Raw genomic sequence first — 22246 nt, forward strand, 5'->3', positions numbered from 1 at the left:
CTTTGCATATACATATATAACCTGGGTTGGTTGGTTCGTAGAAAACACATTCGATTTTTTTTTTCGATTCATAGGCGCCGATTCGATTTATTTCCGATGCAGAGGGCGCAGGCGCTAGATTCTGGTATACATATAATTTCGAAAGAGACTTAGTATTCATATATGTTTGTTTGTTCGTGACAGTCAATTTATTAAAAATAAACAACTGAGTATTCAAATAAATTTATATAAAATAAAACTATTCAAATAAATTTATAGAAAATAAAACAATTCAAATGAATTTATAGAAAATAAAACTATTCAATTTATTTTTTTACTTATCTCTTATCCGATCGTTTTCATACTTTGCCATATTGCTCATTTTGGTCATCAATATACGTTAATGTATCGTCTGCCATTACGTTGGAGATAAAATATCGTATACAATGCGTATCAAATATCCAGAATATCGGGTACGGTGACGTCTATGACGGTACGGCAAGCTACCATAATCTATCTTCAACCTTTTCGCCTTGATATGGCGATATCAGATTTTAATTGTTTAAACGCCTATAATTCACTCTATATTTTATAAAATTTGCTCTATAGGTTCTCGTTATCTCTAATATTTAAATATTTATAGTTTTAACTCTCATATGTATATATAAATTTCAAATTTGGCGTCTAGCTTCATGTAATGTAATACACGATATATATTGATTTTTGGTCAAATATGTCAAATCTGACATTTCACGGCTAAAAGTATATCTCTTTACGGAGTTTTATCTGCGAGATAAGTATTCAATAAGAAGTTTTGTTGTATCTAATTGTTAATATGATTTACAATAAGCTTACATACATTTAGTTTTTTACAATAAGCTTACATACATACATCACATACAATTATTTTTAGTTATCAGCTGATTTATTTATATTATACAAGTCGCTGAATTACGAGACACTGAAAAACTCGCAAATTAACGAGTCATCTATGAATTGTACATAAATTCTATTGTACATTAATCAATCTCAAATAGTGGTGACATAGTAGGAAGGATATTTAGCCAATTTTACCGGGAACCGTTTCAACAATGAATTCAGAGAAAATTGGCAAACTCTGATAGTAAATGATCGACATGGATTCACAAATACGGTCTGACCAGCAGCACCACAGATATACTCAGAATAAATTGTTTTCAATCGAGGTCAACTCATGGGATCGAACCCGGCGCCTCTCGACGCTAAGCAGAAGCTTAACGACCGAGCTATGCTGCTGGCTAATAAATTTAATAAAATGTTTATTATTAGATTAGCCATGTTTAAGCGGTTTATATTACAAATACCGAGCGAAGCCGGGTAAAGCCACTAGTAATATAATATATGTCTGTATTTATTATAGTATTATACATCGTAAATAGTCCAAAGTTGCCGTTTAATGGTAATTTTTTGTCGTTTATTAACACACCCTTTTATCGTTCATTTATAGTTTTGCAAATAAAAAAAATTAAATGTATACATTTTTCTACCCTTTTTTACCCATCAATTCCTATCTTGTACGTAAAAAATTTAAACATGTCGTTTAAAACTCGTTTTTGTCGTTTATTTTACAGTCTGCGAAACACACAGCTTATAGTCCATGTGTAATTTTTTTTACTCAATCAATCAATGTATACTCGTCATTACAGATCGCTCCAATGTGACGAGTGTACTATACACATCAAGAAATTATATATATTTAATGCATAATCATTACATAATTCGAAACCACACATGACATCTATGTTCAGACATTGCGAACATGATATACAATACGATCAGTAAACATCGAAATACAATACGTTAAATAAACATTTTTATACAACAATACGAAATTTATACAATACACATCCACAGAGACATGCATATGTATGTATATGGAGATAAATCCGGTGAATCCTGAGATATAACACAATAACTCAAGATTTCGCGAGAGAAATGGGGAGGGAAAGCCAATTTTGCAGTAATAGTTTCAATGAAAATCAGAAAAATTGGCAAACTCTGATAAGAAACGACCGACCTGGTTGCAAACCAAGGTCTGGCCAGCAGCAAGCAGTGTGACTCGAACTCACAACCACACTGACCATAGCAAAATAAGCTAACCACCAGTCCATGCTGCTGGTTATGTATGTATAATGCATTTTTTTTTGCCTACAGTCGATCCGATGTATCGAGAACCGAGCATGCTGTCACATTCGTGCAATGTGTTGTAACATTGTAAGGAAGTAAATTTATTTTTTTAAACTATTTATTATTTAACAATATAATATTATTACAATATAATTCAATGTATGGTCTTTATTAATATTACTGTAAGTTTTGCTGTCCATAACATCACGTTTACAATTACTTTTATCGTCTAAAACATATAAATTTCCATTAATATAAAATACATATATACGTATTCCATAAATAAGTTAATAATATCAACAACTTACGTATTTTATATTGAAATTTTATTAATGTAAATATTTCAAAGCACGAAACACGAACTCAAAACTAACAAAAACTAAAATTCAAATTACACGCACGAACAATGTTGTATTTCTTGACCAAAATGCAATGCGAAACTGAAACGAAATGTAATTGGCCATCGCGGGTTAAGTGGGAGGTGAATGCGATAGCATATACACATTTTACGTAAGTCTATAGATATTAATGAAAAAAATATATTTTGGCGTTTAAAATTAGCTTTTGTCGTTGAATATCTGTCGGCAAAAAAATCAAACATGCATACATTATCATATGCAGATTATAATCTATCCGTTCATTTTTACGATTGCGAAAATTCCAATAATCTATAGAAAAAGACGTCGTTCAAAACAAATTTTAGTCGTTCCTTTTACAGTCCGTAAAACAAACAAACCCTCTTATTAACATAGCTCAGTGGTTCGCGTGTAGTGCTTTCAACTGAGTGGTCATGTGTTCATTCCCTAGCTCGGCGATGCTGGCAAGACCTTGGATATATGATCATATTTGACTCCAGGCCGATCATTTCCTACCAGAGTTTGCCAATTTATCTGATTTCATTGAAACGGTTCCACCAAATACATTCATTTCCCTCGCAAATTTGAGTGTATAGCATGTTGAATTTGCCGATATTATAAATATGCTACCCACTCTGTAAAATTGATGTATTTCTCGAAATGTTAATATTATCGAATGTATCCATAAATACTGTATAAACATAATTGTTTATCGATGCATGGAATTGGCTAGAAAAGCGCTTTGGAGTTTACCTGTTTGTTGGGCTTTCATATATTTTATTTGCGGTGTAAAATTATATATTTAATACAAAAATATACATACATATATTAATTTTTTTATTAGACCATTTATACAGACATTAATCAAATACAATTTTAAAGGCAAATTATTTTCAGTCTGTTGGTATTTCTTTTATTCATCAATTTGGTCAGTTCTTGATCAATAAATACCTTTATTAGATTCATTGAAATGTTTATTCTACATATATACATACACTCACGTTCTTTTGACTTCAAATACTCATTTCATTATACATAATAGCACAATAGAACTTTATATGGTAAATAACGAGCCAACTGATAGTTAAATATAAAACATTAACCGATTAATATATGTATTATTAGCAATATATCATAATGGATGTGGCTATTTGTACATACAGTATCGACGAATTATTGCCTATTTGTAAAAAATTTATACCAAAGTACCAAACGTCACTTTCGCTGTCAAATGTTGCGCTTTTAGGCTATGTGCAACGGACGAAGGAAAAGTTTCGTAATTGACTTTAAATTTCGAATCTTATAATTTATTAATCTTAAATCCTAATTCTTATAATCTTCTTATGTACTATGTACTGTATGTATGTACAAATAGCCAATAATTTGTTGATACTGTATGTACAAATAACCACATCCTATTATAATTACTGACCGATTTGAATGCATTGGCAGTTTATCTTACTTATACCCCGCAAATTCGAGTTTATAAGCATCTTGAATTTGCTGATATTATTCATTTATTCATAGCTTTGGACCATTGTGGCATTACAAGAAGAACCTAATGCACTACAATGGCATTGTAGTGCATTAGGTGTATTAATATATGCATAAAAAAATAAATAAAAATATAGAGAACAAAAAATTTAATCATTCAAAGATTGTAGCGAAATTGTACAATTTTAGCTAAAAAAAAATGTGTGTGTAAAAAAAGGCTTTTACCAGCTTGTCGGGCAAAAATAATCATTCAAATGAACAATAACGCGCATAACAACAACCATCGATCGTATCAACAACATGTCAACTCAAAGAATTATCCTTCAAAGGGCACGTAAAGGTTGGCATCAAAACAATAACCCGGTCGTGCAATTGTAAAATGTTCCATCGCAATTACACACATGCGAAATGCATTGGCAACAGCAAGCGCATAAATCAGTATGCAATTAGTATTTTCGATGCGCGTATTGCGAGCTCGTTATAACAGCGAGGTGACAATTATTGAATAACAATAGTTGACCCTATCCGTTTGCATTGTGCAACACGATAAGGCACAAAAATAGATCATCGTTTGCGTGCACAATATGTATAAAGATGACACGCGCTACGTGTAAAAGCCTGGTTTAATTTACGTCCTAGTCAATCAAACTTCAAATGTAAAAAAAACCCTTTAAAAATACAGCGCTCTTTTATATTTAAGATCGTTAGTCATCGAGCTATCTTTATAGTAATTTATTATTGTATATTTTCTTCGTAGCGCTGATAAGCATTTTACAAATGTACGTAAATGATTAATGAAAATACAAAAATAGCCTTGTAAAAAAAAGTTTAAAAAAAAAAACAAACCTCTTTTTTAGTTTTGTATATAATATTAAAATATATAAATTATTATTTTGAATAAAAATACCAATCATTTTATTTTACTACCGCCATCTATGTATAAAACTAAAGACTACATAGACGTCACCCAGATTTCGAATTTCCATTTACAAACGCGTCTTAAACGATATTTTATCTCTATCGTAATGGCGGAGGATCCATTTACTTATATTGATGACCAAAATGAGCAATATGGCAAAGTATGAAAACGATCGGATAAGAGGCAAATTTTTTCCTGAATTGTAATCGTAAGTGAAACGTAAAGGAGGTATGTGAAAATCAGCATGGCTCGGTGGTAGGGATTTTGCCTAGCACCGAGAGGCGCCGGGTTCGATCCCGTGAGTTGATCTCGATGGAAAAGAATTTCTTCCGAGTATATTTGTAATGCTGCTGATCAGACTTGGATATTTGAAACGTAAAGGAGGTTTGTAAAAAGGCTAGTGTTTTGCCTTTTGATATGTCAACGCGTGGTTTTGGAAAATAATGACATGTTGTTGATTGAAGAATTGATTTCTCTCGATTACCCAGATGATATTGTTTTAAAGTGGCAAATAAATACGTATATATAAAATATCTTAATTCAATGCATCGAAGTAATAATAAGAAGAGGTTAGTAAAAAATAGACGTCAACGAGAACGATAATGGAGTATTTTCAAACGTATCTATCAGTGCCGTAGCGAGGTTATAGCAAATGGGCGAGTGCCAAAGGCGCTCGATGCGAGGGGCGCCGAAGGCGTCCCTCACCTATTTTAAAAAAAATTCTACAGAGACATTTATGGTCAAATAGGTAAATTTGCAGCATTTTATACAATTCATCGAAATTCTATATTGCTGATATCTCGAGACTTTGCGAGAAAATGGGAAAGGTTGCCAATTTTTTGGAACCGTTTCAATGAAAATCAGTTAAATTGGCAAACTCTGATAGGAAACGATCGATCACAAACCCAAGGTCTGGCCAGCAGAAACCAGAGGGATTTGAACCCGTGACCACTCTGTTCAAAGCATTATTTTTTTTTTTTACATACATACCAAGAAGACCTTACAGGTAAGCCCAATGCGCCTTCCTGGCCAACTACAAACAATACAACATTTTTATTATACAAGTCGCTGAATCACGAGACACTGAAAAACTCGCAAACTAACGAGACGTCTATGAATTGTACATACATTTTATTGTACATTAATCATAGTCAAATAGTGATGACATCGTAGGTAGGAAGGTTTTTACCCAATTTTCAATCGGGAACCGTTTCAACAATGAAATCAGAGAAAATTGGTAAACTCTGATAGGAAACGATCGACCTGGATCACAAATATTCAGATCTGACCAGCAGATATACTCGAAAAAATTATTTTCAATCGAGGTCAGCTCATGGGATCGAACCCGGCGCCTCTCGACGCTAAGCAGAAGCTTAACCACCCAGCTATGCTGCTGGCTAGTATATTCTGCTGTTTTTTTTTTAAATATTTTTTACTAGATAAAGAGTCTGTTGTAGTGTGGTCTAGCTACGACAATCGTTGTAGCTAGACACACACGTATATCTCTCGGTGAACGCTCACCTTTAGGGCAAGTATCTAATCGGTCATGGTTGTTTTTTCTGTCGTTGAGTGTGTGTGTGTGTGTGTGTGTCATATTTTGGCCCCGAAATGACAATGAGATAACGCGAACGGATTTATGATGCAGAGGGTATCTGCATACGCTAGAATTTATATTTATGCAAGTGGCGTCAGAGTTGGGTACCATTTCGAAAAGTGTTGCGTCGTCGAATCGCAATTCGCATGCTGTTCGCCAACTGTGTTCCTAATTTATGCTCGCGTACCTTTGATCGGTGCTGTGTGGATTATAGAATCGAGTTTCCAAATGTGAAGCAGTTTGCGTGTCTCTTTCTAGGCCGTCTCTATCGGCCTGGGGACAATGGTCACCCTAACTAGTGTGTGGAGAGTCTATTTCAAATTTGTATTCTACATATGCATAGGGCTTGCTTCTTACGTGCCAAATGCCTAACTCTCAAAACCCAGCTAAACGAGCAATACAAATGCAGGTCTTAAGGTGTAGACAGATTCGACTTGCAGTAAACTCTCGATCATACGGTTTACAGAATATCAATACATTAATCAATTTTTTTTAAATTAATTTAATTTATTTCTTATATGATTATGAGACGCACCGATTGATTGCGATTGATCGTAAACACGCATTTGAAATTTGAAGTGCGTGTATTCAGAGCAGATTTTTTCGTAACATATGTACGTACGTTCAATTATTATCAATTACTTTCTGCGTGAAATTATTTTTTTTGCTATATACATATTCGAAAATATTTCAGATTTACATACCTGCTCGAGATATACATATGTAGTTAAACAAAAAAATAAGTTAGAGGCGTTCGCGAGAGCTTGTAATAATTCTGCAGGTCCTCCGAAACGAAAAAGTATGAAAATGTCTAAAAACTATCAAAAACGAGCAGAAGAAATACCAATTAAACTGTTCGACACGAAAAATGGTGCAGAGACGAAATATGACTTTTCTTATAGATCTATGTCTAGTAAACACGAATCTGGTAATAAAAAATGTTGATTGACGCGATATTTATTGGCTCGAGATTCGGATATATGTGTTTTTTTGATCGCGCGATTTTTCTATATCTTCATGTTGCTCGGTCGATGTCTCAAAATCTGTCAATTTCCTGTTCAAAATGAATATTCTAATCTATAGTCGGGTATTTTATCTTTCATTTGTAGTACTTTTCAGATTTCAAATCCCTCTAAGTAGTCGTCCAGTTCAAATCAAAAGTTAATTTGTCGAACAGTGTTAGCGGTCAAATTTGTATGGAAACAGCCAAGTTTTTCCATGAGAGATTAGGATTAGAAGACAACTTCAATGCTTCTTCTGGCTGGCTGACTAAATTTTTTCAATATTTTTGCAACACTAGTCTACCTACTAACGGCCACTTATGTATCTGCTTAACTATAAGCGCTTTTCTTAATAAATAATTTGTAATAAAATTATTAAACAAAAAATTGTGCTGTAAATATGATATTATATTCGAAGCCAAGTCAAAATTTGATGATTCGGTTTATCCGTGCCCTTCCTCCCCAGTAATTAGCCCGGATAATCGAGAGTCTACTACGTGTATAGGGCTTGCTTCTTATGTACTTGACGAGCGTGTCCAATGCCTTACTCTCAAAACCCAGCTAAATGAGCAATACAAATGCAGGTCTTAAGGTGTAGACAGATTCTACTTACATATTTACGGTATTTGATGGTTTCGCTGTCAATATATGATTGTCATTGGTCCAATGTCCAGAATAGTCCAAGTGGTAGAGTAGAATAAAAAGTAAAACTGATGGGTTTTTACGAACCACTGCGTATTGAACGCTAGGTTGAACGAACTGCGAGCTATTTACCAGAAACGGTGGTTCAGGAACCACTCCGATTCGAGTGGGTACCACTTGTGTCCAGCAAGCTCCTGTTCCACAGACATGTTATTCTTAATAGTCTCAATGTTAAACAGGGGTCCTTGATCGTTTATAGGTCAAGGATCCCATAAATATGAAGGTCAATATACAAGTATTCCAAAACAAACAAAGACAAATACTGAACCAAAACACACATAAAATAGTTCTCAGATCAGACTGCGGTTTCAATTCTCATTTTCATTCAGATCTAACGTATGTATTCTGGTCTGACTTATTCCTTCTGGTCGCTTAAACGGTTAATTGTTTGTTTGAGACAGGTTTTGAAGTGGATATCGTCAGGAATAACTGCCCTCGCGCTAGGCGCATTTGGATCAACCGCATAATTGAATGAGTGCTCTAACCCAAAAGTGACCTAACTAATTTGGATCTATCGCGAAGTATTTAAATTGGGTAAGATGTGGTTATTCCTTTATTTGGAAACATTTTCGGAGAATAATACCTGCCTTAGATGCACAATCGTACTAAGGTGAATACACAGACGTACGCGGCACGTTTTTTTTTAAATGCTAACACGCCTGGTATATACCGTCGCAATCCTTCACCAAACTTACCCCCTGAGGTGTTTTCGGTGATATTTTATCCTTGTACTGAAATAAATTCCCATATTTGAAGAAATCTAGGAAAAACTTGTCAAAATAACAAAATTTTACTAATTAACAATGACGTGAAGGTACGCCCATCACAGCTGGAAACTACGAGACCATCCCGTGTCACACTATTGAGTATGGCGATAACCATACCACAATCTTACAACACCATGACGCCTATAGCCACTTCTATTATTACTACATTTCTCTGATTCTGGGCGAATTTGCATCAACCGCATAAAGGTCCATTCATTCTAGCACAGCATATACAGGAACATAACCACCAGTATTTTTTTTTTTAAGTGAATCACCCCATTATCAATACTGACATTTAAAACGCATGACTCTTATAGCGGTCATCCACGGGAAAAAGGGTTAAGGCATATTCATATTGGCACAGCATATCTTCACATAAACCACAGTACGAAAAGTATTCTTTGCTACATTTTATATGGACAAATTCATGTTTTATGTGGCGTAAGCGTAACAGCAGTAGCCGATAAAATCTATTCATACTATACATCAGTACACGTCACCGTAACGAATCAAGCAAACCCGCTGTGAAAATATTCACGCATGTATGACGTTATAATAGCGCGTGCACTAACGAAAGTGCGCATGCGTATATGACTATTTTTCAGAATTGTTATATTGTGACAATACTGACCCGACGATACGACGCAAGCAATATTGCGCCGTATTGTCGCGCTCTGTATTGTAAACGTAAGCCGAATTCGGCTTGCACTCGGCCAAATTGAACGTCTGAACGTACCAAAAGGTGTATTGCTGTATAGTATGAATATAAACTGTCATTTACGTGAGCTGCTGTGCTGTACCGTTGCCGTGACTACTGGATAGTATAAATAGACCTTTATTGGGTGAAAGCACGGGATCGAATCCGGTAACCTATTGGGGCTAAACATAAACGCAACCACCATACATATATTAGCCATACTGCTGGCTAATATAAACATATGTAATATGTATGTATGTAATATATATTTTTACTTTATCTATGTACATATATACGTAGTAACAATCAGTGGTGTTACCCCAATTTTGGAACAACGGGTTTCCAATTTTTTTTTCAAAAAATATACAATATGTACATTTTTTTTCGACCAAGTCTCGATTACATGCAAGTTTGTTAAATTTTCAAGATTTGTATAATTTTTGACAAAGATTATATGAACTTTTAGATTAAATAACGGGTTTCCGGAAACCCATGGAAACCATTAGGGTGACACCACTGGTAACAAGAGATGAAGTTTTGTGATCTTGCGAAAATTTGAACTCGAGATTTTGACTGATTCGAACTCAGAATCGATCACTGATCACGTTTTCATGATCTAGAAAAAAATGTGTTTGTGTCTGTTTGTGGGATTTTTTGAACACGGTTAGTCCTATCGAACTGAAACTTAGTATCGGTTACTAAAATTCCTATCGACATGACGTAAATTTTTTTCAAATTTTTAAGTTGACCGGAAATGGTATCTCCCCTTATAGGTGTCCCCTTTTTTTATTTTTTAAGTTTTTTCTATTTTCTTTGTACATAAAAATTGTACATTTTGAAAAAATATTCCAATACCTTATCAATAGTAATGGTCAGTTGAGGGAAATTTTACGTACAGTACATTTTTTATTTGTTTTATATAGGGGAGTTTTGAGTCCTGGGAAATATGGTCATCCTACTTATAATTCAGTTAATATTAATAGAAAAAAGTCTGATCTTTAAAAGTTAATGATTTATATCAACTGACAATACATACATAATATGTATCACATATACAGGTTTTCATTCCATTTCATTCCAAATTGACCATTTTTCATTTCAAATTCACCTTTTTTCATTTCAAACTAAACCTTTTACACATTTCAAATTGACCCTTTTTCAATGTCAATTTGAAATCAAAAAGGGTCAATTTTAAATGAAAAATGGTCAATTTTAGTCAATTTGAAATGAAAAAGGGTCAATTTGGAATGAAAAACCTATATAGCCAGCAGCATAGCTCGGTCGTTAAGCTTCTGCATAGCGTCGAGAGGCACCGGGTTCGATCCCATGAGCTGACCTCGATTGAAAAGTATTTTTCTTAGTACATCTGTAGTGTTGCTGGTCACACTAGGATATTTGTGACTCCAGATCGATCGAATTTGCCAATTTTCTCTGATTTCATTATTGAAACGGTACCCGTTTAAAAATTCGCTAAAAAAAATCCTTCCTACCTTCTATGTCACCACTATTTAATTAATCTATATATATATATATATATATATATATATATATATATATATATATATATATATATATATATATATATATATATATATATATAAATTAATGTCTGTGTGTGTGTGTCTCGAAAAGGCTCCTAAACCACTCAGCCGATTACGATGGAACTTTCAGGATTTATTGTATACATGTCCGGGAAGATTACTGTGAAAAAAAACGGGAAAAACGGGAAAAACGGGAATGAGTGTCATTGCAACGCAATAATTTCAAATGTGTTCGCTACCTGCGTTTTTCCGACAAATGGGAATGGGAACGAAAACGGGAACGGGAACGCGAATTGCATGCGTTATTATGGCATCGCAACGCATGCCGGGGTTCAGCTAGTGTACAATAAAATTTATGTACAATTCATGGATGTCTCATTAATTAGCGAGTTTTTCAGTGTCTCGTAATTCGACGACTTGTAATAAAAATGCTGCATTGTAATTATTGTAATTTGTAATTGGCCAGGAAGGCGCATTGGGGTTCACCTGTAAGGCCTTCCTGGTATACATATATGTAAAAAATAAATAAATAAATAAATATATCAGGGCTGTGGATTCGTGAAGAAAGATGTCCGACTCCCAACATTTTCCTGAAATACGATTCATTAATTATTTTATATTTATAAATACATAGTTGAATTCTTCGATGCATACTTGAAACTTCAATTTGACATTTTCAAAACCGGAATCGAATTTGAAGTCCCTTTTTTCATCGACTCCACGGGCCTGAACTAAAAATGAATCATAAAAAAAAAAGAAAATCAAACTCCCAACCGCACTAAGAACTGCCCAAAATCCAAAACATGGCACATCAGGTCTAGACCTTCCGGGGCTATTTGCATATTCTTAGGGTTATTTGTATGACGAGCCATCAGCGAACATCATCATATAGTAGGAGCGGCCGCCGCCCACTCCACTCGCCGTTGTGTTCTATAAATAGACCACAAACGCACACACACACACACACAGAAACAAACACACAAACGGACAGACATACAGACATACGGACAGACTCGAGCAAGTCACTTTATACCGGCTAACACGTTAGCGACGAGCAACTCTTGCGCAACCGGCGCTCGGAATTTACCTGTTGCGCGACCTTCGCCAAACAACACCTACGCACATATACATATACCATACATATTACAAGTATGCATACTATACATGCCGAATATACTATACACATGCATATACTATAAACAATTTTAATCGTATGCGTAATACACACACACACACACACATACGAATAGTCTGAACCCTAAGCCCAGAATATAATTCGACTGTGCGCACGTCATAATTATTTTCGAGCCATTTTAAAGGTCAACGAAGTTGACCCCATAAAACCCTCAACATCCCTCCAATGAATATAGCCTCAAAGACTTATGTATAGTTCGAAAAAGTACGTTCGGGCGGTTGGATGTTGAATCGTTTCGACTCGGGCAACGCCTAGTGGTTTAGGGCAAAATTGTAAGCAACTGCACATTTATCTTTTAATATATAAGCCAGCAGTATGGCTTAACGGTAGCGCATATGTTTAGCACCAAGTGATCAGTGGGTTCGATCCGCTATACTGCTGGTTAGATTTGGGGGTTTTGTGACTCCCAATCGATCGTTTCTTATTAGAGTTTGCCAATTTTATCTGATCATTGTTGAAACGCTTCCTTAAAATTGGCAAAAATCTTCTTTCCTGAATAAATCATCGTAAAAATCAAGCCCAGTGTAAGTTTTATCTCGTCCTTTATTGATAGCATTGACAATGGTTTTTAATCTGAATACATTTTTTGATTCAATTTATTACTATCGTTGGATTTATGACACCATTGTAATAAATCGGCAATAAATATGTGCATTAAAATTATAAATGACGGTTTTTTCAATTTCAATCTGTACATTAGCCAGCAGTATGGCTTAATGGTAGCGTGTATGTTTAGCACCAAGTGATCAGTGGGTTCGATCCGCTATACTGCTGGTTAGATTTGTGGGTTTTGTGACTCCCAATCGATCGTTTCTTATCAGAGTTTGCCAATTTTATCTGATCATTGTTGAAACGCTTCCTTAAAATTGGCAAAAATTTTCTTTCCTCAATAAATCATCGTAAAAATCAAGTCTGTAATAAATTGATAGCCCAGTGTAAGTTTTATCTCGTCCTTTATTGATAGCATTGACAATGGTTTTTAATCTAAATACATTTTTTGATTAAATTTATTACTATCGTTGGATTTATGACACGATTGTAATAAATCGGCAATAAATATGTGCATTTAAATTATACATGACAGTTTTTTCAATTTCAATCTGTACATTAGCCAACAATATGGCTTAATGGTAGCGTGTATGTATAGCACCAAGTGATCAGTGGGTTCGATCCGCTATACTGCTGGTTAGATTTGGGGGTTTTGTGACTCCAAATCGATCGTTTCTTATCAGAGTTTGCCAATTTTATCTGATCATTGTTGAAACGGTTCCTCAAAATCGGCAAAAAAAAAATCATCTTTCCTGCTGTCACAAATCTTCTGTATTTATTGTATGTACAAGTTGTAAAAATTATGTACAAAATTTAAATTCATAGATGTCGCAATGGATTAATTCTGAAATTAATTAATTAATTGTTATTTCGTGTTCTTCAGGTTCTGGAAATATAGTGATTTATGTAATAATAAAATACTGCATAATTTGTAATTAATTGTCCAGGAAGGCGCATTGGGGTCTTCCTGTCAAGCCTTCCTGGTATATATCTATATAAAATAAAATAAAATAAAATACCAGGAAGGCCTAACAGGAAACACTAAAGCGACTTCCTGGCCATAAACATTGTACATTTTTTGATACAAATATTATTAGTATTATACAAATGGAACAAATACATATCAATTCATATCCACAGAGACATCTATGGTCAAATTTGTAAATTTGTAGCATTTTAAACAATTTAGCGGAATTCAAGATTTTGAAAACTCAAGATTTTGCGAGAAAATAGGAAAAGTTGCCAATTTGTTGGAACCGTTTCAATCAGATACATTGGCAAACTATTATAGGAAACGATCGACCTGGAGTCACACATCCGAGGTTTGGCCATCAGAAACCAAAGGGATTTGTACTCGTGACCACTCTGTTCAAAGCATTATATGCTAACCACTTGCCTATTTTGCTGGTTATATCCAATGATGAAATTGCGATGATAATTTGCATTTTTGGCATTGTTCATGGAAAAATAGTCTTCAAAGAGCTCCGAGCCATTCCAAAACCCGTCTACAATCCAAATTAGAGTGCCTTGAAAGATGAAGTGTATCAAATTTGCTGGATCTGAGTTAACTGTATCATTTTGTATGCATAAATCTATGAAAACATATGTATGTATGTAAATAGCCGACAGTCAAAAGTGAGATAAAACCTTAAAACAGTTATTTACAAAAAATAGCCGATTTTATATTGTTTTGAATTCATAATAAAACATTGAATCGGCTAGTTAGTGTGGGTTGGTCGAAGAATGAGTCGACATTTAAATATTTTTTGACCTGCTATTCAAAGGAGACAGTGTATCATGAATTTAACCTTTGAAGGACGGAGCGTCGCGATCGAACGAGTGTCCCGAACCGGGGTCGAGTAAGACCCCAGTATGTTTTAATCAAACTACAGCTTTTCTCAATACAAATGCGTTCAATATATATCTTATTAATCATTTTATACATCAACACAAAAAAGTTTTAGTCCTATAGCATGCTTTTGACTATTTTTGTATTGAAAAATAACGACAAGTATCAACACGCAAACGCACATAGATAAGGCCAACAGGCGGCTGCATGACTCAATAGCCACGCGCCAAAAGCGACGAAAACAATAGCTTACGAAAATATATCTGTCTTTTTTTCTCGCATTGATTCATCGATCAAAAAGAATATGCAAGCGAACAGTCAAAAACATGACTTATCGCTACCGCCTTTAAATCATACTTTGGAACGTAGAAATGTGTAAATGTATTTTTTTACGATGTACCCCTTTTCTAAATCATACAAAATCTATTAAAATAAATTTCTTGTAGTTCATTCTAGGAATACAAGAAATATAGGGTGTATAGCTTTGAAAACCACATAGTTATTACGAAAAACGTAAAAATTGAGGCACTTGCATACCCCACCTCGGTGAGGGAGGGTTAATATCAAAGATAAAGTACATACGTATGCTGAAAATATCCTTAAAAATACTGATAGAAATCGGTACAACGGATAGTGATTTTTTTACGGCAGTACCGGTAGCGACAAATGTCACTAGTTTTGGAATCTCTATATTTTTGTATAAAAAAAAATGACACCCTTGGAAAGCAAATAGTAAATGTGTCGAACGTGACCTAATCTTGAACACGTGAAATATTATATTATATTATATTTTAACCGGTATCTAAGTAGGTTAACTTTGTGCAAATATATGTGAGTGTTTTGAAATTCGCCATTTTGTTGGAATTACACACGTGAATTTTATCTTTTTTCAACGTTTATATTCCGATATATACTTGTGTATGTAAATTATTTATGGAATTCGTGTTTGACGCAATTTACTAACCCAAAGTGTGACCTTGACTCTTTTAGAACCAAACCGTGGATAATTTCATTTAATTCAGAAGCCATTACATTGCGTAAAAATATACAAAATGTTTACACGGTACAAACAATCTGCAGAACTTTTGTTTTATTGTAAATAAAATTGTGTAGAATAATAAAACTGATCTATATATAAAACAATTCAATAGTGAGCATATAATCGATTTAAACGTAAGTATGATTATGCATTTATTGCATTCAATTCCATGGGACAATGTCATTGCCATTATCCCGTGTTTTTTTTTTATTATAAAAATGACAAAATTATTTCAAAATTGTATTTCAAGTTATAATATGCATGAATTATATATAATATATACATATTTAAATGGATAAATATTACGTAATAAAGGTTAGGTTAAGTTAAAGTTCAAATGAGAACTAAAATATACACTGAAGACACATTTAAATGTATTGCGAAAGTTATAGAAGGAAAAACACATACTTTATATTACTGAAAAATACCATATGTTTGTCTTCAATTGCTTAGTGTTTTTTTTTCACTTTTTTTATTTTTTTTATTTCACTTACATATTCACATTGCGCAATTTTCTTTTATGGAACTCCGTTATTTTTTGTTCCAAATTTCTTTCTAAATATGTGGAAAAAATATCAAACATTTGTCATGAATGATATAAAAACAGGATTGCTAAGCAAATAAATGAACTTGAATCAAGTTTTATTAAACAAATGTATAAAAACTAATCAATTGACCTCGAAGATTCAGAATATCATTATATACATATGTAGGAATCATTGAATCTATCTAGATTTGAATGCATATACATGCATACATACATACATACATAGAAGATAAAATTACACATGTTGGCTGGTTCCATTATGAAAAAATAAATGCAAACTAAACATAATACACACCCTGTCGAATTCTATTCATATTTTATACATAACTAGCTGAACCTGGCATGCGTTGCAATGCCACAATAAAGCATGCAATTGCCGTTCCGTTCCCGTTCCCGTTCCCGTTCCTGTTCCCGTTCCCATTTGTCGGAAAAACTTTACTTATAATACTACATATACTAAAGTTGCATACTTTTTAAAGATGTGTTTATTCAATCGCTAGCACGATATTGTTTTGTACATTTTCTTTGTGAACATCATTGAAATGAACAATATTTTCGTTAACTAGACATTCCATACAAATTGACTCATTGAACAAAACCACTCGCAAAATAGTCACCAAAAATTGCGGATAGAAAAAAAGCGAACAATTTATTGCACGGCTAGTTTTCAAACAAAACACAACTTGCGGCACAAAAATCGAAGTTAAAGCCAAAAATAATTGAGACAACGTCAACAAATTTTGAATTAAATTTAAACCAAACGATCCCATGAAACATCGTTTACACTTTGTTTATATCATAGGTATATAAAATGTCGCTATTATGTCTGTCTGTGTATCTGAGATAACGCTCGCCGTACTATAATAGTCGTTTCGATTCGACATACATATGCACGTCACAATTAAACCACTGCCAACAAAATGTAGGAATATTGGTTTATTTGTTTAATACATAAGTATACCACAGTGTCTTTACAGGTCACCCCAATATGACACTGTAAGTAGTAATATCGAAAGAAAAAATCTTCTATATATACTGTTTGCTACCAATGTTACCTCTAGGCTAATATACGGCGCCAAGTCTCTGACCATTAAATTTATTTAATTAATTAATTTTTTTATTGGTGTTTTATATTGTTTATACCGGTCTCCGTGACGAGCCAGAATGTTAAATTACAGAAAACACAAATATCGGAAGGCAAAGATCGAAAATCGAAAGATCTTAAGTCGAAAGATCAAAATAAAGGGTGCATGGTAAACGGTACATACTCACTTAATTTGCGCGAGCAGGATACAACAGGAACAAGAGGAACAGGCTTTTCCTCCCGTATTAAAGTGCGCGCGCAGAATACGGGAGGAAAAGCCTGTTCCTCTTGTTCCTGTTGTACCCTGCTCGCGCAAATTAAGTAAGTATGTTCGTGAGTATGTACCGTTTACCATGCACCATTTTTTTTTTTTTGATCTTTCGACTTAAAATCTTTCGATTTTCGATCTTTGCCTTCCGATATTTGTGTTTTCTGTAATTTAACATTCTGGCTCGTCACGTAGACCCTGTTTATACATACATATGTAGCATTTTTTTTTCATATTAAACAATTAAATATAAATATTAAAAAGGTATTTGAAAAAATTCAACCGCGTGCGGATCGAACACAGGAACGATACATTTCTTTTATTTTTTTTTATTTAATAACTTAATATGCCGACACCCATGCGTTGATATTTCATCGGGTACAATACTAGGATTATTAGTTCATTGTTGTTATAACTTATTTTTGCCGCATTAGGAATTTCTGTAATGCTACAATGGTCCAAACTTTAAATAAATAAATAACTATAATCCAGGTTATTATTTTTATTATTATCTTACCACTGTCATTGGTACTATTTTATTATTATTTTTATTTTTTATTTTTAATGTTTAAATTTTTATTTTTCTCTCACCTATATACGAAACTTTTTAAAATTGTTTATCTTCTAATAATTATTTCTTTTTATCAATTTTGAAATCAATAAAATTATAAATTTTCCTAACAAAATAAATAAATACATACATAGTATGTGTGATTTTCTATGTCAGCCATTTTCAGGGACTGATTTTTCGCGCCCGTTTTAACATTTTCCGCATAACACTGCAGACTGCGAGTCACCAGGCCGTTTGATTAATTTATATTCAACGATAGATTTCAACACACAAACGAATAGTAGTAAATTAAAGGAAAAGTCACTCTTCAAACTGCCGCAGCCTATACCCTTCAGGTATAAACACAGATTACCTAAACACAATCTGCTTTAGGTCATCGACTTTAGAGAGTCTTTAATTAATATTATGTATTAGATGTATTATGAACATTTATAAGGATTGTAAATAGGTTTTTGAGCTCTTTTTCCTATTATGCTTTAGATTAACATTAGAATAATATAATACTATGATTAGTTCTTTATCAAAGCTAAATAAAATAAAATTATATCGCGCGCTCATATTACCATTATTAACCTATGCTTCACCTGTATGGAATAACGCCTCGAATACTAACCTTTCCAAGATCCAAGTAATACAAAATAAATCCCTAAAAATAATTTATAATACACCCATATATACTAACCTGAAAAAACTGCATGCCATATATAATATTCCGTTTGTTACAGACATTACTAACAAACTAACCAGTAGATTCTAAGACAGAATCACTAATAACCATACTAACACACTTGTGAAGAGTCTCGGTGATTACAACAAAATGTCTATACCCTTCAGGTATAACACACAGATTGCCTAAACACAATCTGCTTTAGGTCATCGACTTTAGACAGTCTTTAATTAATATTATGTATTAGATGTATTATGAACATTTATAAGGATTGTAAATAGGTTTTTGAGCTCTTTCCTATTATGCTTTAGATTAACATTAGAATAATATAATACTGTGATTAATAACCAAATTAAATTAAATTGTAAAATAGAAAATGATCAGTAGATCAGTAGCTATTAAAATAGATATAAGATGTATTGTGAACATAATTTCGTTATAATAAAAAGCGTTTAAAAATCAAAATCAAATCAAACTGCCGCAGCAGCGGCCGCCGCGAGCGTGTTAAAGGCAAATGTTATCCGCGTGGACATCAAACGTCAAAAAAACAATCACTCGGAGTGCAAAAATCAACTCACCGTCACCGGAAACGGGGGCGAAGCCCCATCCAAAGGGGCCCCGCGGCCCCTCTCCTCGTCGCCCCATTCAAATCCGGCCACTTCCGGTCCAAAAACCGATCACAAACACAACCATCTTTCACGTCACATCACTCACAGAGTGGTCCCTTCGACCATAGATAAAACCGTAATATTAAGAATAAAAAAAAAAAAAACAAAAGAAATCACTTAATTAATTAGTATGTACTTTTGTATTATATTATTACATTATTCGAACGGCATGGCGGTCGCGTTTTAAATATAGACCTTTATCGCCGCGAAGATAAACTCGCGCATAAATAAACACAGACGTTTCACTGAACTGTATGCATGTATGTAATGTGTAAAATGTGTGTTCTCTGTAATCTGTGACGCTCGCCGCGATATATTCGTTATTCGTGTAAGGATGAAACCATAGACACGAACCGCGCGCTTTGCGGCTCTCGGCCGACTGGCTGTTCGGGACGTGAATGTGATCTCCTCGCAATTAGCATCACTGTGCGGCAACAGGGATGCTCAACTGCCGGTAAGATGGCCGCCGGGGCGCCATTTTAAATGCGCCTTCGAGCTCCGGGTTACCAAATCCGCCCCAAAGGCTTGGATACTATGCATCGATTCGATTAAATTGTATTTTAAGGTGCGAGTTCACCGAGTGATGCAGATTTTTTTACAATGTACATATATCAACTGACTATTTCGACTGTTCGACACGAAAAATGGTTCAGAAACGAGATATGATTTTTCTTATAGATCTATGCCCAGTGAACACGAATCTGGTAATAAAAAATGTTGATTGGCTTGAAATTCGGAGATATGTGTTTTTTAAAAAGCGCGATTTTTCTATATCTTGGTGTTGTTCGGTCGATGTCTCAAAATCTGTCGATTTCCTGTTCAAAATGAATATTCTAATCTTTAGTCGGGTATTTTATCTTTCGTTTGTAGTACTTTTCAGCTTTCAAATCTATCTAAGTAGTCGTCCAGTTCAAATCAAAAGTCAAAAGTACGTGTTTTCACTTGAGATTTTCTCCCTCTGTTAATACTATTTTATATTGAGTATTTTCTATTGAAACATATTTATTTGGATAGTGTTCTGGCCACACTATTTTTTGGTTTCGTTTAAAAGGGCTAATTATTGGAAGTGTGCTGAATTTTAAATCGGTAAAATTGCGAGCAAAATGCCCAGTGAACACGAATCTGGTAATAAAAGATGTTGATTGACGCGATTTTTCTATATCTTGGTGTTGTTCTGTCGATGTCTCAAAATCTGTCGATTTTCTGTTCAAAATGAATATTCTAATCTATAGTCGGGTATTTTATCTTTCATTTGTAGTACTTTTCAGCTTTCAAATCTATCTATCTATCTATCTATCTAGCCAGCAGCATAGCTCGAACGTTAAGCTTCTGCTTACCGTCAAGAAGGTGCCGGGTTCTATCCCTGAATGAAAATGAATTTTTCAGAGTATGCTGTTGGTCAGACCTGGATTTGTGACTCCAGGTTGATCGTTTCTTATCAGAGTTTGCCAATTTTCTCTGATTTCATTGTTGAAACGGTTCCCGGAAAAAAAATTGGCTAAAAATCCTTCCTACCTACTATGTCACCACTGTTTGAAGTCTGATTGATGTACAATAAAAATTTATGTACAATCCATAGATGTCTCGTTAATTTGCGAGTTTTTCAGTGTCTCGTAAATCAATGATCTGTAATAAAAATGCTGCATTTGTAATTGTAATTGGGCAGGAAGGCGCATTGGGATTTACCTGTAAGGCCTTCCTGGTATATATGTATGAAAAAAAAAAATAAATAAAAAAATCTAAGTAGTCGTCCAGTTCAAATCAAAAATCAAAAGTACGTGTTTTCACTTGAAATTTTTTCCCTCTGTTAATACTATTTTATATTGAGTATTTTCTATTGAAACATATTCATTTAGATAGTGTTCTGGCCACACTATTTTTTGGTTTCGTTTAAAAGGGTTAATTATTGGAAGTGTGCTGAATTTTAAATCGGTAAAATTGCGAGCAAAATGCCAAGTGGACACGAATCTGGTAATAAAAGATGTTGATTGACGCGATTTTTCTATATCTTGGTGTTGTTCGGTCGATGTCTCAAAATCTATCGATTTTCTGTTCAAAATAAATATTGGAATCTATCGTCGGGCTATTTATCTTTCGTTTGTAGTACTTTTCAGCTTTCAAATCTATCTAAGTAGTCGTCCAGTTCAAATCAAAAGTCAAAAGTACGTGTTTTCACTTGAGATTTTTTCCCTCTGTTAATACTATTTTATATTGAGTATTTTCTATTGAAACATATTTATTTGGATAGTGTTCTGGCCACACTATTTTTTGGTTTCGTTTAAAAGGGTTAATTATTGGAAGTGTGCTGAATTTTAAATCGGTAAAATTTCGAGCTAAAAGCTCGTACTAATATTTACTCGTGATAACACGAATCTGAATTGAATTAATAGGGATAATATATTAAATTGTCTTAATATGAGAATTAAATAATATTAAAATTAGAAAAATCATATTTCGACTATTGTTGTGGATTAATAACAAAAATTCGTTTATTTTAGCGAGGTAAGTTATCAATAAAATATAAAATTTAAAATGTAAATGCTATCGCATTCACCCCTCCCCCCCCCCACTCAACCCGCGATAACCAATTACG

General features: G+C 33.8%; 1 protein-coding gene across 1 annotated transcript in view; it reads right to left on the reverse strand.

The window, feature by feature from the left end:
• for (cGMP-dependent protein kinase for) overlaps positions 1–20035 on the reverse strand; it is a 214908-nt gene extending 194873 nt beyond the window's left edge. The window contains exon 1 of the mRNA XM_077428327.1: positions 19564–20035. The gene's annotated coding sequence lies outside the window, so the exon portion shown is untranslated. The remainder of the gene's footprint in view (positions 1–19563) is intronic.
• Between the last annotated feature and the right edge of the window lie 2211 nt (positions 20036–22246).

Source organism: Arctopsyche grandis, chromosome 3 (assembly GCF_051622035.1).
Source record: "Arctopsyche grandis isolate Sample6627 chromosome 3, ASM5162203v2, whole genome shotgun sequence".
Classification (NCBI taxonomy): Eukaryota; Metazoa; Arthropoda; class Insecta; order Trichoptera; family Hydropsychidae; genus Arctopsyche; species Arctopsyche grandis.